General features: G+C 52.7%; 1 protein-coding gene across 8 annotated transcripts in view; it reads right to left on the bottom strand.

The window, feature by feature from the left end:
- Positions 1 to 11,093, bottom strand: part of FXYD6 (FXYD domain containing ion transport regulator 6) — a 39,721-nt gene extending 28,628 nt beyond the window's left edge. For 2 of the 8 annotated variants that reach the window (XM_032285373.1, XM_032285378.1), the window contains exon 1: positions 10,188 to 10,793. The gene's annotated coding sequence lies outside the window, so the exon portion shown is untranslated. Of the gene's footprint in view, positions 1 to 912; positions 992 to 9,878; positions 9,978 to 10,187; positions 10,794 to 10,913 lie in introns of those variants that run through there. The other 6 variants (XM_032285374.1, XM_032285379.1, XM_032285375.1 and 3 more) reach the window with 5 other exon arrangements.
- Positions 11,094 to 14,570: the final 3,477 nt, after the last annotated feature.

Below are 14,570 nucleotides of genomic sequence, written 5' to 3'. Positions count from 1 at the left end.
CTTTCACCATCGGGCTGCAAAGCTGCAGATCATCTTTTTTTCTGGTATGGCTCAGAATCAGATGACGGTGTAGAATCAAAATAAAGACCACCCCTACTCAAAAATGTATCTGCCTCCACAATTCTTCCCAAGGAGAGACGTTTAAATGTCACGACATCACTACAAGAGAAATACTCCCAATCATAACAGTCATTTATATCTTGGCCTGAGTTATTTAATCAGATTGTTTTCCACTGCAGAGAAATTTACCTGCATTTAGGTGGAGAAATTGGTGGAGAAAGAGAGTAATTTTGGAACAAGGTGTAATTTTGGAAACAATGGCACCCTTACCCTTCCAGTAACCAAATTCACAAATATTTACTGATGGACTTTTGTTTTCCAGGCACTTCACTCATCACTGAGGGCACTGCAGTGGGCACGACAGACACAGCCCAGGCCTCCCTGCCTGACAGAGCTTACAGCCCCACCAAGTTTCCAGGGGTTCCTCTCTCCTTCCCCATCTCCACACTGCATCTGTAGCAACGTCCTAGCCACGCCTGCTCCTGCAGTATCTCTCTAACCGGAACTTCCTTTCCATCACTCCTCTGGGTAACTTACCTAACAGTGCAGTAGTTGGACCTGTCTTTAACCTCTTCCTTCTCCTCTGTCCTGGACAATGATGGCTGCATGACTAACCTTTCTAAAGTGTATTCTGAATACCTCCCTCCCAAACTCAAAGGCATTCAGCGGTGCCTCTATGTCCTATTCCGTTTTTTAAAATCCAAACTTTTTGTGGCATATGAAAACCTCTAAGCGTACCCCTTTTCTACCCCTCTAGTTTCTTCTATTTTCAGCTAAGATGGTCTACTTTCTGTCTTCTGCCACATGTGTATCTATGTGCGTGCCTTTGTAGATTCTGGTCCTTCTACTTACAATGTCCTTCCCCGCTTCCTTGTTTATTCCAGTTCTCAACCCTGGTTGTACCTTAGGATCACATGGAAAGCTTCAGAAAAAAAAGAAAAAAAGAAAAGAAAAAAGATGCCCGGAAATCAATTAAGCCACATTCAGTTCTAAACTCAGAGGGTGTAGCCAAGGCATCAGTAATTCTGAGAATCTCCCCCACTAATTCCAATGTGCAGCCAAAGTTAAGAAATGTTATCTTGGTCTAGCTACCACTCCATGTAGACCCCTTTCTCCAGACTCAAGGGCGCCTGTTACCTGTCGTTGGCACTGATTTGGACACAACACATTCTGTTTCATGCTCACTTCATTAAGATTCTCCTATTGGAAAAGTCTCTGTGCTACCCCATGACCTGTCCTCACCTGAAAGTCCTGGCGGATGGATTTACATGCTTGCCTTGAGGAGCGGGGAGAACACGGCTCCAATCACCAGGCCTTGGCACTGTGCTGCATGGGGGCATCAAAGGGATGGAAAACCCAGTCCCGTCAACCTCAACAGCAATGAATCATGATGATTGTATCCTCTGGATGTGATGGGATGAAATCGGCACTTGCCTCTGTGATCTTTCTCCCTAAAACCCATCACTCCAGTCTAATCATCAGGAGAACGTCAGACAAATCCCAACAGAGCCTCATGCTACAATGCACTTGACTAGTGACCCTCAGAACGGTCAAAGTCATCAAAAGCAAGGGAAGCCTGAGAAACAGTCACAGCCCAGAGGAAACTAAAGAGAAATGACTCAATGTAGTGTGGCATCCTGGATGGGATCCTAGAACAGAAGAAGGACATAAGGTACCAATGAAGGACATTTTAATAAAGTGTCAATGTTAGTCAATACTGTTGTGCCAATACTGGTTCATTAATTGTAACAAATGTACCACCCTAATGTAAGAACTTAATAATAGCAGAAACTGCATGCCAGGAGAGAAGACTGGAAATCATACGATCTGACCACGTTTTCTGTAAATCTGACTGTTCTAAATAGACAGTCTAAGACCGGGCGAAGTAGCTCATGCCTGTAATCCCAGCACTTTGGGAGGCTGAGGTGGGTGGATCACCTGAGGTCAGGAGTTCAATACCAGCCTGACCAACATGGAGAAACCCCATCTCTACCAAAAATACAAAATTAGCTGGGCATGGTGGTGCATGCCTGTAATCCCAGCTACTCCGGAGGCTGAGGCAGGAGAATCACTTGAATGGGGAGGTGGAGGTTGCGGTGAGCCGAGATTGTACCATTGCATTCCAGCCTGGGCAACAAGAGCAAAACTCAGTCTCAAAAAAAAAAAAAAAAAAAAGATAGTCTATTCGTAGAAAAATAATAAAAATTCAAAAACTCAGTGAAAAACAAAAGCACTCCTCAACTCCACCCCAACACTCTGCTCACCTCCCTGCATTTGATGAATCCGTAACAGGAGTTGAGCTTCTCTAGTTCAGAGCCACAGAGCAAACAGCCATCAAGGGCTTTTAAAGCTGCCTTTTAAAACAAGTTCTTTGGGTCGACCAGAGGCCACAGGTCCATCAGTGGAAAATGCATCCTGTTCCCTCCATTTGCATTTTATATGCCCATCAAATAAACAATTAAGCATCAATTCTTGTTAAATCGCCTAATTTTACATGATTACACGCCCCCCCCACAACAATATTCCAGAGAGGAGCCGGTGAGGAGACTGGACTCAGGCCCTGGCAAAAGAAAAGAGAGAGCAGAGGGTGGTGAAATTCCAGCAGCCCAGGGCTCAAGGCGCCTGCAGACACTGCTGAATTCCCCAAGCTGCCAGGAAGGCAGCCTGACAGCCTCAGAGCAGGACAGGACACCTCCGCCCAGTATATCACTGGTGCGCATGCCTCCCAGGGTGGCCTTTCCTGCTCCTGTCAGGTGCCTTCAGTAGCCCAATGGCTGGAATGCTGCCCCTTCATCCCTCAATCATGGAAGAAGGGCATTCCCCGGAGGCTGAGTCGTCAGGTCCCCTGGACTCAACCAGCCGAGAACCAACCCAGCCTGGCTATACAGGGTGTGAAGGGAGAGGCAAAACTCTCTTGTCATATAGCAGGGGACTTGTTTTAACCTGCAGGCGCCTTTCTCTTTAACATGAAGTTCCTTCCAGGGAAGAGAAACTTGGACAGAGGAAGAAAAAAGAGAGAGAGAAAATAACTGACTGAAAAGAAGTAAGGCCTCTTCCTTAGAAACAGAAACAGCATTCACAAATCACAAACCCAGGCCTGATTTCTGGAAGTCTCCCTGGAAAGACCCCAAACTGGACCACAGGCGGAGGCGTGGTAGAGAGACCTTGGCCTCTGGTCTCTCAGTGTGGGCCTGGCTTTGTCCCCCAGCTGCGTGGGGGTCGTGCCAACAACATCCCCTCCTCCTTGGTCCTCTCTGCCCACATCAGATGTTCTGAGCTGCGGCAGCCCAACTCCCATACTCCTGCCCCCCTTTCCAGGACTTGCTGTCACCTCGCTGTCACTGACAACCGTGACACTGGGGCATTCCAGCCATCACGCATGGACTTCTCACAACAGCCCTCAGAAGTAGGCACACAGAACAGTACTGTGAGGCCAGCTCAGGCACAAGCCAATGCTGAGTCTGCCCGGAGTGAGTCAGAGAGTGGGATTCAGGCCTTCTGCCAGCCAGCACAGGGGCTGCAGCCCCTCCTCCCCACCAGGACATCTCAGTCTGGCTCCAGAGAGTCTGAATAGTGAGTGGCATTGCACAGAAGTCACAGGCTGGGGCCCCAGCAGGCTGCACAGGCCTGATCGAGTCAGGCCAGGATGGGATCACCTCCCCCACACACCTGCTGACAAAGGCCCATTCAAGACAGGGCAGACAGCAGTTCCAGCAGCAGACACAGAAACCCAGAGCAGCTACCAGGGCCAGGAACCCAGAATCCAGGCCCACGCCACCCTGCCCACAGCCAGGTCACAGTACCAGGAAGCCCCCTTTGCTCTCTCTGCCTACCTCTTTAGAAGGACAGTTCTGGCCTGCATGTTTCAGCCTACAGGGAACTTTGCCCAATTTCATATAGTCTTCCTTAGGGGTGGAAGTGGCATAAGGATGAACCCTGACCCATGGGCCTGGATACCCAGAAATGTGCCCTACCTTTGGAAGAAGGGGCTGTTGACCCGACTCCATCTCTGTTTCAGGAAACACGTTCTCCCCTCCCTTCCCCCAATGCATCCTCATCCTCACAGAGCCAAGGCCCACACCCCTTCCCACGTAGGGCTGTCACCAATGTGTGTCCCCATGACACTATAGCTCCCTGGGAGCACAGGCACACCCCGGCCATCTCTGGATCCCCAGCACTAAGCACAGCAGAAGCTCAATAAATGTTGATGTGTGAATGAAAGGGCACTTTAGCATCATTACCCCAGATGGGTAAAATGGAGTGGGCTGAGAGGCTGGAGGTTCAGAGGCCACCGCCATGGTCTGAGACACTGCAGCCCTTCAGGCGAGGTGAGAAGGTGCATGGGAACGTGTGAGCCCCCGCCTCCCTGAATGGATTACATCAAATCCATTCTAAGCTCAGAACAACCTAAGGATCTGCAGGAAATTTTTCAGGCATTTAAAACTTTCTAGGTATCCTCCATCCTCCACTGCCTCCTTTCTGCTCTCTGGGTTTCTGTCAAATCCCAGCTACCAAAATGCCGAGAGGAATCAGCCTCTCTCCTTTGACTTCAGCTTTTAAGTGTCTCTCAGTCAGACCTCAGATGGGGTCAAATTCTTAGTTTCTAGGCTCCACCAAAGCAACTGGGCAGAGAGACGACGCACAGTAATAAAGGGATGTGCATCTTGGGAGTGTGGGGTGTGCACTGGCGTATGGGAGGCCGGCGGGAAGGGCAACCGGGTGTCCTGGTGGTAAGGACTCTTCCCCAGGGGTGTCACAGCACACGTGGTGCTCACTGGGCTTTCTCCACGCGTCTGACACTGTGCCAGGCACTATGGGGAGAACAGACCCGCCATTGGGAGGGGAGGGTGCAGTGGTGGGGAGGTGTGTCCATTCGCAGCTAAAATGCAGGGGTGTGCTCTCAAGGAACAACCCACAGGCCATTCATGGTACGGGAGAAGTATGTTTATTGGGGATTTTAATGCCCGTTGATTGGGAATGTGGAAGAATTACTTGAAAGAATGAACACTTGGGAGGAGCCTTGAAGGATGACATAAAAATAATAATGTGTCATTACTATCATTATTACAGCAGCTGATATCTACTGAGCGTTTACTCCATGCTGGGCCCTTTACACAGCTCAGCTTGTTCAGTCCTCACACTCATTTGACAGGTAAGGAAAATGAGGCTTAGAAAAGTGAAAACATCTAGGAAGCATCAGAATCCAGGTTAGATTCCAAGTTTGTGTGCCTACAAAGACTGCCACCATCTACGTGGCACATTCCAGCAAGGCCTAAGCTCAGGCAGAGGGTGGGACAGTACCAGGCTTTGGATGACCATCTGGAGAAGGTGCCTGCAGAGGTAGCTGCAGGCAGGTCACACTGAGCCTGGAGTGCCCACGCCAGGTACCTGTGCTTATGAATAGGCACTGTTGGCTGGGCACGGTGGCTCATGCCTGTAATCCCAGCACTTTGGGAGGCTGAGACGGGCAGATGATCTGAGGTCAGGAGTTCAAGACCAGCCTGACCAACATGGAGAAACCCTGTCCCTACTAAAAATATAAAATAAGCTGGGAGCAGTGGCACATGCCTATAATCTCAGCTACTCGGAGGGCTGAGGCAGGAGAATTGCTTGAACCTGGGAGGCGGAGGTGGCGGTGAGCCAAGATGGGGCCATTGCACTGCAGCCTGGGTAACAAGAGCGAAACCCCATTTCAAAAAAAAAAAATAGGCACTGTCAAGCCTGGAGAGGTATTTGAGCAGAGGAATGGCAAAACTGAGCCTACGTTACAGCACCAGTGGGTAAAATGCAGTGGGCTGAAAGGGTGGAGATTCAGAGGTCTTCACCATGGTCTGAGAGACTGCAGCTCCTCAGGTAAGGTGAGAGGGCGCGTGGGAACGTGTGAGCCCCGGCCACCCTGTTGGGTGTGGAAGATTATGTATGTGTGTGGAAGGGAAGGTGTGTGCGAGTGTGAGTGCACACGTGATTGCATGGAGGGGCTCTTTCTATGGAGGACGAAGGTCGCAGAGCCCCCTAGTAGGAGGTGGACGTGAGGTGCGCAGTGGGGGAGGGGAAGGAACAGGACAAGCCCATTGATGTGCCTGAACGGGAGGGCTCCAGCGAAGGAGAAACCTCAGAAGCCCACAGGGCCTGCCTGCCCTTTGGGGGAACATTTATTAAAAGGGTGAAAGGGGGAGTTTGAAGCCTTGGCCTCTGGTCTCTCAACCGGGGCCCGGCTAGGTCCTCCAACTACGTGGGGGTCACTGTCATTCCAACTACATCCCTTCATCCTTGGCCCTCTCTGCCCACATCAGATAGTCTGAGCTGGGGCAGCCCCACTCCCATGGCCCCAGCCCCCTTCCCAGGCTGCGTGCTCCCTCCCACATCTTTGTAACAAACATGTTCCTGTGCAGCCTCCAAGCTGGCTTCATCCCCTCCCAGGTCAGGGCCTCTCCCTCCTCCACTATTCTGGGGCAGAGACGGTGCTGCCAAATTGGTTTCATGCTTTTGTTTCGGCCAGAGATGCCCTGCCTCTCATCAGGGACTGCGTCAGGGCACTGTGTTCCCGACCAGCCCCTCTTGTTGCAACTCTCCAGCTGGCCAGGGGTTATCCCTGCAGAAGAGTTCATGGACCTCCAAAATGATGGTCCTGGGTCTCATCCTCCCCAGAGGGCAACTCTTTAAAGACGCCACCCAGTGTGCAGCCTGGTAGAAAAGACCAGGTAGATCACAGCGTCCAGGAGGAGCCAGCTCCTTCGGCCCTAAAGAAAATAGCTTGGTTTCAACTTCTTGGGCACCTTCTGCCACACTGGGTGAAAAGGAGGCTTTCTCCAGGATAACCAGAGTCCAGCCCCTTCCTGCTCAGCTCAGCTGCAGCCCTGTATTGTGAAATAATGAGCAGTATTTGGTATCTGGAGAGAAAAGGGATCTCTTTCAAGATTTTATAATCCACATAAATTTAGAGGAAGACATGCCTTGGAAATCATGAATCTAAATCCCACTATTAACGGATGCGAAAACAGAGGTCTAAAATCTGCAAGGCTTTCAGTCGCCGAAGAGCAGTCTAAGCCACTTCTGGATTTCACCAGAAGCCCAGTTTGCCTCCAAAGGGATATTTGCACAGTGAATGCATTTGCCTTTGGGTAGCATGGCAGCTCAGGGGCAGAGCTGGGACTAGAACCTAACCTTTCTACTCCAGGCTCCCTGCCTCCTTGAGGCTGTGCCTTTCGTGACTGGTTTGCTTCCTCCAGGGTGCTCAGAAGGTGATTTGTTCGAAGGCGAGTCTTGGGGGCTGCCTGGCACAGTCTGCCATCCAGACGGCAGCCGACTAAGTCCAACAGGGCTGGGAAGAAGAGAGGAGGTGCTCTTATTTAGGGGAAGCCTCGGTGGGCTGACTCCCCTGAGGCTGTCAGGGAGTTTCAGGGGTCTAGTAAATTGCTCCTTCTCCCCCTCCCTCCTTGCCACACCTTCCAGCCTTGCCTTCCAAGAAAACATTGTAAAGCAGGCTCCCCAGTTGTCCCCACCCACTAGGGGACCCTCACTTTGGAAGGGCATCCCAGTCACCAGCTGACCAAAGGCTCTCCCTCCAAAGGCTTCCATCCACCCACTATCTCTGATGGTGAAAAGAAGGCAAGAGATGCAGGACGGGCAGTGTGACGGCCAAAGTCCTGGCCGCGGAGTCAGAGGGCCTCAGCTGCTACTGAGGCCTCAGCTGACTGCTGAGGCTCAGTTTCCCTACTATGTCCTGAATGGGTGCTCCCTCAAGGCCTTTTTCAGCTCTGAGAAACCTAGGATTCCAATGTCAGGGACTGTGTCTCCCTCCTCACCTTCACGTCCCCAGCAATTAATACACAGTAGACACTTAAAACAGTTCCTTGAATGATTGAATGAAATGGGTCCTCAGGTCAGTCCAAAGATTCAGTGGAAGCCAGGAAAGAAATTCTTCCCCCAGGTGCCTACCGTCTGAGAACTATAGAAGCCACAGGTCTTGGGAGAACCCTGGCAAGCCTGGAGCCCTTTACACACCTGCTTCCTCTTCTAGATGCACAGATCTGGTTAGAGGAGCCAAGCAAAAAGCAGGAAAATGTGTTGGGTGAGAGGCTGGCCTGACCCCCAGGCAACGGCGGGTAGCCCTAACTTTCCGGCCCCTCTCCTTCCCTCTCTTCGTTTCCTTCTCCTTCCTGCCCCTCTGGCCTGCCCTCCTCGGCTTTCCTGGAACAGAAACCACTTTTCCTTTTCTCCTTTGTTGGGGCTCAGAGCCTTCCATGGTCCCAGAGTCCGCCTTGGTACTCTGCTGGTGAGGATGACTCCCAGAGCCTTGGGCTTTCTCTGGGTCAGAGCAGAGAGCAGCAGCAGTGGAGAGATTGAAATTCTAGTCCGTGCCCAGCCTCTGCAGCGCAGCACCTGGGAAAGGCTCTTGTTAACGCCTGGAGCTCAGGACCAGGGCTTTTAGGAGGAGGGAAAAGGGCTGTGCCCACCCTTTATCCAGGCAGGGTTTAGGGAGGGGGTCCCCTTCTGAGGGAATCTGGCAGTGCTTTTTTCTCCGCCTTCTTCTGCAGGGTTCCCAGGAAGATGTTAGGGTTTTCCTTGTGGGCTTCCTGAGCCTCCACATCTTCCCCTCTACACCCCTAGGGAGGTTCTGGATGAGGAAGGAAACTGCCCTCTCTCTCCCCTGCCTCAGCCCAGCCTGAGACTTACACTGTGTGTGTCTGTGTGTGTGTGCATGCATAGTGCGAGTGTAGGGTGTCAGTGTAGCATTGTAGGTGGTGAGTGGTGGTGTGGTATATATGCGGTGTGTTTGATGTGTATGTGTGTATATGTGGTATGATGTATGTGTGGTGTGTGACGGTGTGTTGATTGAGTAGTGTGGTATGTGTCTATATGTGTCTATGGCGTGGTGATGTGCAGTGTGTGTGAAGGGGGTGGTGTGAGTAAGGGGCCACTGCAATTGGGTGTAGGAGCCACATATCTAGGTTTCCTAGCCAGGGATAACCAGTATCTAGGCAACCATATTGGGGGGAGGGGAGGAGATATGGAGGTGAGGAATGGGCAGAAAAAAAAGGGAGGCTGAGAAATGGAGGGGTTTCCATGGCAACGACCAGGCAGGTCACGTGCAAAAGGCTAAGTTGCGGACACAGACATATACATCCGTAATATGAGGACGGCTGGATCCCCAGAGGGGGCTCCTTCTAGGGAGGGCCTGGGATGCCCACTGATCCATCTTCAAAGCTGGAAATCCCAACCCAGCCAGAGAGCACGAAGCCACGGAGACAAAGGAAGTGAAAGCAGAGGCCACACTGATGGGGAAGAAGCCCCAGTAGCGACGGCGCCCCGAGCGTGCAGGCTTGTAGCAGGGAACGGGGCAAGTCCATGTTTCCAGCGAGGCTGCTCCCAGCTCCTACCCTCGGGTGCCTCCTCTACCAGCCACCACTTGCAAGAGCCAGAAGCCAGAGCTGGAAGCTCCAGGCTGCACACCCAACTCTCCACGGAAGTCTGGGAGACACAATAGAGGAAGCTCTGCCAGGGCCAGCTCTGCTGGGGAAAGGGGGCAATGAGGGACCCCCAGGGCCTCCGGGAAAGGAAACAGGATTGGATGGATAGACTAGAAGGAGGGGGAAAATGATGCACTCTCCAGAATCCCCGAGCGCTAGAATCCTTCTTTCCCTGCGCCCCCATCCTGTGCCCACTGCCCAGCCCCACCTTCCCGAAGCACCAAACCAGCAAGTTCCATTTTGCGTCGCTCATGTGTCCACACTCACATCCAGCCACACGCCCTCGTCCGCAATTCCCCACGCTCCACCAAGTGTCCACAGCTTCCAAGTAACAAAGGGAAAACCCACGGATAAAGGATGGGCGCAGCCTTTTCCCCTTCTCCCGAAAACCCTGGCCCCAAGCTCAAGGCAGCAGTGAGAGCAATTCCCAGCCACCAGCGTCACCCCCAGCGCCAGAGCCTGCCTCCCCCAGAAGCTCCTCTCTCTTCCGACGCCGATCTCCTTGTTTACATCCCCAGCCCGGTTTCCCGCTGCCCGCGGAGGACCGCACACACCCACCGAACAAACAAAACCCGGCGCTCCCGAGATCCGTCCCCACCGAGCCTCGCCCCTCCTCGGAAAGAGGAGCCAACTTTGCCCACCTCCCCAGCCGCCTACCTGCACAGCCGGTCCCCTCCGAGACTCCCAAGAGGACCCGCCGAGTCCCGAGGAGCCTGGGAGTGGCGGGGTTGGGGGCAGGGCGGTGGGTGAGGCTCGAGCTGCTTTCCCGCCTCCCCTCCTCCTAGGAGTCGGGCGGGCTGGGAGGCGCGTCCTGCGGGGGCGGGGGCGGGGGCGGGGGCGGGGGCGGGGGCTCGCTCGGGGCTGGGCGCGGGGACCCCCGGCTCGTGCCGCCGTCCGCTGGCTTCTGGGTAGCGGCGGCGCGCAGACCCCCTCTCCTCCTCTCCCTGCCGGTCCTCCCGCTCCGTGCTCGCGCGCGTCCTCTGCTCCCTTCTCCTCTCGCGGGGGAGCGAAGAGATTTTTCCAAAGGGCAGTCAGGCTCCGAGAAGCAACAGGAGACGGCCGCCGAGGGGGCGTGCTAGCGCCGGAGCGGATTTGCCATCAGCTGTTGCTTTCTGGTTTCCCTCCGGTTAGGGTGGGAAGGGAGCAGGGCAGACGCAATGACAGAGCTGGTGTCTCTCGCAATAGTAAACTCCGAGGAACGGAAAAATAAGAGAAAATAACCCAGCACCAGACGCAGCAGCCCACGTTAATTGGGAGCCTTGGTAATTAAGGGGAATATGAACCAAAAGCATGAATGGCTGTGTCGTGGGCGCAGGAGCCAGCTCCAGCTGTAGTTGTCATTTACAGCTAGAGCCAGGTGGGAAGCTGGGGGACGGCCCTCACCTGAACCATATGTAGATCTGCTGCCAGGAACCCTCTTTTCAAGCCCCTTCCACCTCTGGCCCTGCCAGGCAGTACCACCCTCTCCTCAGTCCAGTCCCCACGAGTCAAAATTCAAGATGACGAATTTTGAATGTGAAGATGTAAATCCTAGCTCGGCAACCCTGCCTGTGAGGCGACGTGGAGCACATCTCTGCTGTCCGCTTCTGAGTCTGCTTCCTCCCGTAGGAAAATGGTGATTAGAAGACTGACCCCCTGGGAGTCATAGTGAATGCTCAAGAAATTGGCTCTTACTATTAGGGGCCAGAGCTTGTAGGAAGGGACAGGGGCCAGGCACTGGTAGAAACCAAAGAAACAAAGTGTCAGTAGCCAGGAGCCATGCTGAGATGGAGGCTGTCCAGCCTCAGTCAAGGTGTGTGTATGGCCAGGCTGCGTGGAGAGAGTGGCTACTGAGAAAGGCTGTCGCTGTCCAAGCCTGGGCAGGGCCATGGAGTCTGCCTTACAAACCCCAAGCTGGGCACGATGGGTACTGCAAGGAAGAAACCTGGCCCTGCCTCTGCTACCCTCAGTTCTACACCTGTTTTCTCGTTTGTGAAATTAGGGAGATGGACTAGATGATCCTGACGTCTCTTCCAGCTCTGCCCTAGATGACTGAATCACTTAAAATGGTCAGGTCTCAAAAGGCAGGAAATATACATGAACTCAAGAAGGATTTGGAACCAGTAGAGGAACCATAAATAGCTACTGAGGAAGAGTAGCCAAAGAGCCTCCTCTCACAGCTCTGACCCCTTAATCATGGGACTTGGCTGAATGGACACCACTCTGGCCCAGTCCTGAAGTCCCTGGGATTTCTCTGAATGCTAAAACTCCTTCTCCAAAGCCAGACTCAAATCTTGCCCGTCTGTGTGCCTAACCCTTCCGCTCCTGTCTTTTCCTCTATAAACGGAGGACTGCATTACTATCGCCCTTTCCTTTCCATGTGTTCTAGGTGGCAGATTGAAAACCACACCCCTTTCTAGGCCCATGTCCTTGGGCAGGGACATTCATCCCTCCAAATGCCCTTGAATCCTGCCTTTTGGCCACCTCTCCGTGTTGCTTTTTAGAGCACCTACTGGTGATGACACGTCAAGCCCAAGCTTTGCAAGCCTGTTTGGGAAAGGATAGTTCAGAACTCCAAAGCCAAGCCACCTTTTGGTTCAGCCCCATTTCCAACCAGAGAGTTCCAAAGTGTTCGGCCCAGTGACTCCCCAGGTCCCTCTCCCTAATGCTGACCAGCCCAGGCTGCAGAGGTATACCAAGAGCTAAATTTGCAAGAGGAACGGCCATGGCTTGGCTCTCAAATAGTGCGTCTTCACGTTCCATCCAGGGGTACTGCTGGAAGAATTTGGGGTGTTACAGCTACAAAGCAGCACACAGGCTTGTTCTAGGGTGAGTCACATCTCCCTTCTAGCAGGAAAAGAAACACATCTACCCCCTGTGAAAAATGTGGGCATTCGTAAAAAGAGGTCACCAGCTGCTCCATTCTTTCAACCATTTATGGGCAGGAAGAGCTACTCTTCACTGAGACCTGGGCCAAGATCTGTGGAGGGGAAAGTTGTGGTCACTGGGTAAGATATAGATTCAGCAGATGTTCCCATGAATAAACATGTAATTCAAACACAGTTCAGAGCCCTGAAGAGATAGCACTTGAGAAAGGTCAGGAGATGTTCAGAAGATGAGGTAAATGAGCCAAGAATTGGGGTGTCAGGGTGGGAAAGTGATTCTGCGTCTGGAACAGAAGCAATGTGTGCAGAGGCCCTGGGGCAGGAAGGGCATGGTGTGAAAGGTGCCAGGGCAGGACTGGCCCAACAATTCCTGGTGATTCCGGCTTTTATCCTCAGGGCAACAGGAAGCTGCTGATGGGCATCAAGGAAACTGTTCTGAGCAAGAATTGGTGAGAGGCCAGCTTGGGATGTTCCTGGCAGTCTCTGCAAGTCAGGGTTCAGGGGACTGCATGGGGGCAGCGCTAACATGAAGCTGAGAAATGAGCCTGATCCCTACTAAAGAACCCTGCTTCTTTATAAGCCCAAGGCACAAAGAGAGCTGGGGCAGGGCTGCGCATTCATGGAGAAAGTTGGATAAGAAAGGATGGAAACCATTCCTGAAACGCTCCCCACCCCCCGGAACTGGAACCATGGGAAAACCTGGAGCTGGAGAGGACAGTGTAACTGCTGGGAGCGTAAGGGGCTGCTCTATGCTTTGAAGCATGTTCTGAGCTAAGTAACTCACAGCTGTGCAGCTAGACTCCCATCCGGATAGCACTTGCCCCAGTTCCCTTATATTGCAGCAAAATAGCCCTTTGGCATGTCAGTGTCCTGGTCACACAGCCACAGACAGGTCATAGAGTGACCTCCTGTGTCCTGGTCACACAGGACAGGGAGGGCCCAAAGGGGAAATTAAAGGGGAGAGACCAGGAGTCTTAGAAGAGACGCTCTCCCCTCCTAGCAGGTATCCCTTCTAGATAGACACAGAAGGCAGTTGAGGGGCCACTTCATCCTGGGGTGAGGCTGCAGAAGGGAGCCGATCTTGCCCACTGACTCCTGCTTTGTGTCCATGGATACCCGCTTAGCTTTGCACAGGTATGAATGTGTGTCCTCCCCACTCAGCCAAATGCCAAGCTCCCAACCCCTAGGACAGAACTGTTTCCTAGCTCCTTGGCTGAAACAGCTCTGCTCACTTCCAAACCACTCCTTGATCCTGGGTGTCCCTTCCTGTCTCCCCAACCTTTCATTGTCAGACTCCTCCAGCTTCTCCCTCAAGCAGCTGTGTTGAGCCCTTGGACACTTCATGTAATTTCTGGACAATCTAAATCTACAACCAGAGTTTTACCACCCACTTAGGCTTGATGAGTCCACAATCTCCCGTCCAGTCTTCTCCCCAGGAGACCCAGGCAAGTAATCCCAGGGAGTCAGCACCATCTACTCCCAATCCATCCTCCAAATCCACTCCCAATCCATCCTCCCAATCCATCATCCCAATCCACTTCCAATCCATCCTCCCAATCCACTCCCAATCCACTCCCAATCCATCCTCCAAATCCATCCTCCAATCCTTCCTTCCAATCCACTCCCAATCCATCCTCCCAATCCACTCCCTATCCATCATCCCAATCCACTCCCTATCCATCCTCCCAATCCATCCTCCAAATCCATCCTCCAATCCATCCTTCCAATCCACTCCCTATCCATCATCCCAATCCACTCCCTATCCATCCTCCCAACCCACTCCCAATCCATCATCCCAATCCACTCCGTATCCATCCTCCCAACCCACCTCCAACCCACTCCCTATCCATCCTCCCAATCCACTGCCTATCCATCCTCCCATGCCTTGAAGCCACTCTTATGTCTTCCTTGAATTCATGAATGGCACTGCCTCCAACCCAGTTACTTTGCAAAACACATGTCATGCTCTGGCCTCTCCCCCAGTGCCTCCTTTCCTGCCCAACATTCCTGTTCTAGGTCAGGCCTCTGGCACCAGACTCCCATTGATGACTCTGCCATGGTCCCCCTACCTCTAGGTACAGTTATCTTCCACAATACAAATGTGATTCAAAACGTCATTGGCTCCCTATTTTCTACAAGTCAAAGTCCAAATTCTTAACATGACATTCAGTCTTTA

This window comes from Sapajus apella, unplaced genomic scaffold, assembly GCF_009761245.1.
Source record: "Sapajus apella isolate SASKATOON/1434 unplaced genomic scaffold, GSC_monkey_1.0 scaffold16, whole genome shotgun sequence".
Taxonomy (NCBI): domain Eukaryota; kingdom Metazoa; phylum Chordata; class Mammalia; order Primates; family Cebidae; genus Sapajus; species Sapajus apella.
The sequence above is the reverse complement of the archived record's forward strand: the minus strand, read 5'-3'. Positions and strand labels throughout refer to the sequence as shown.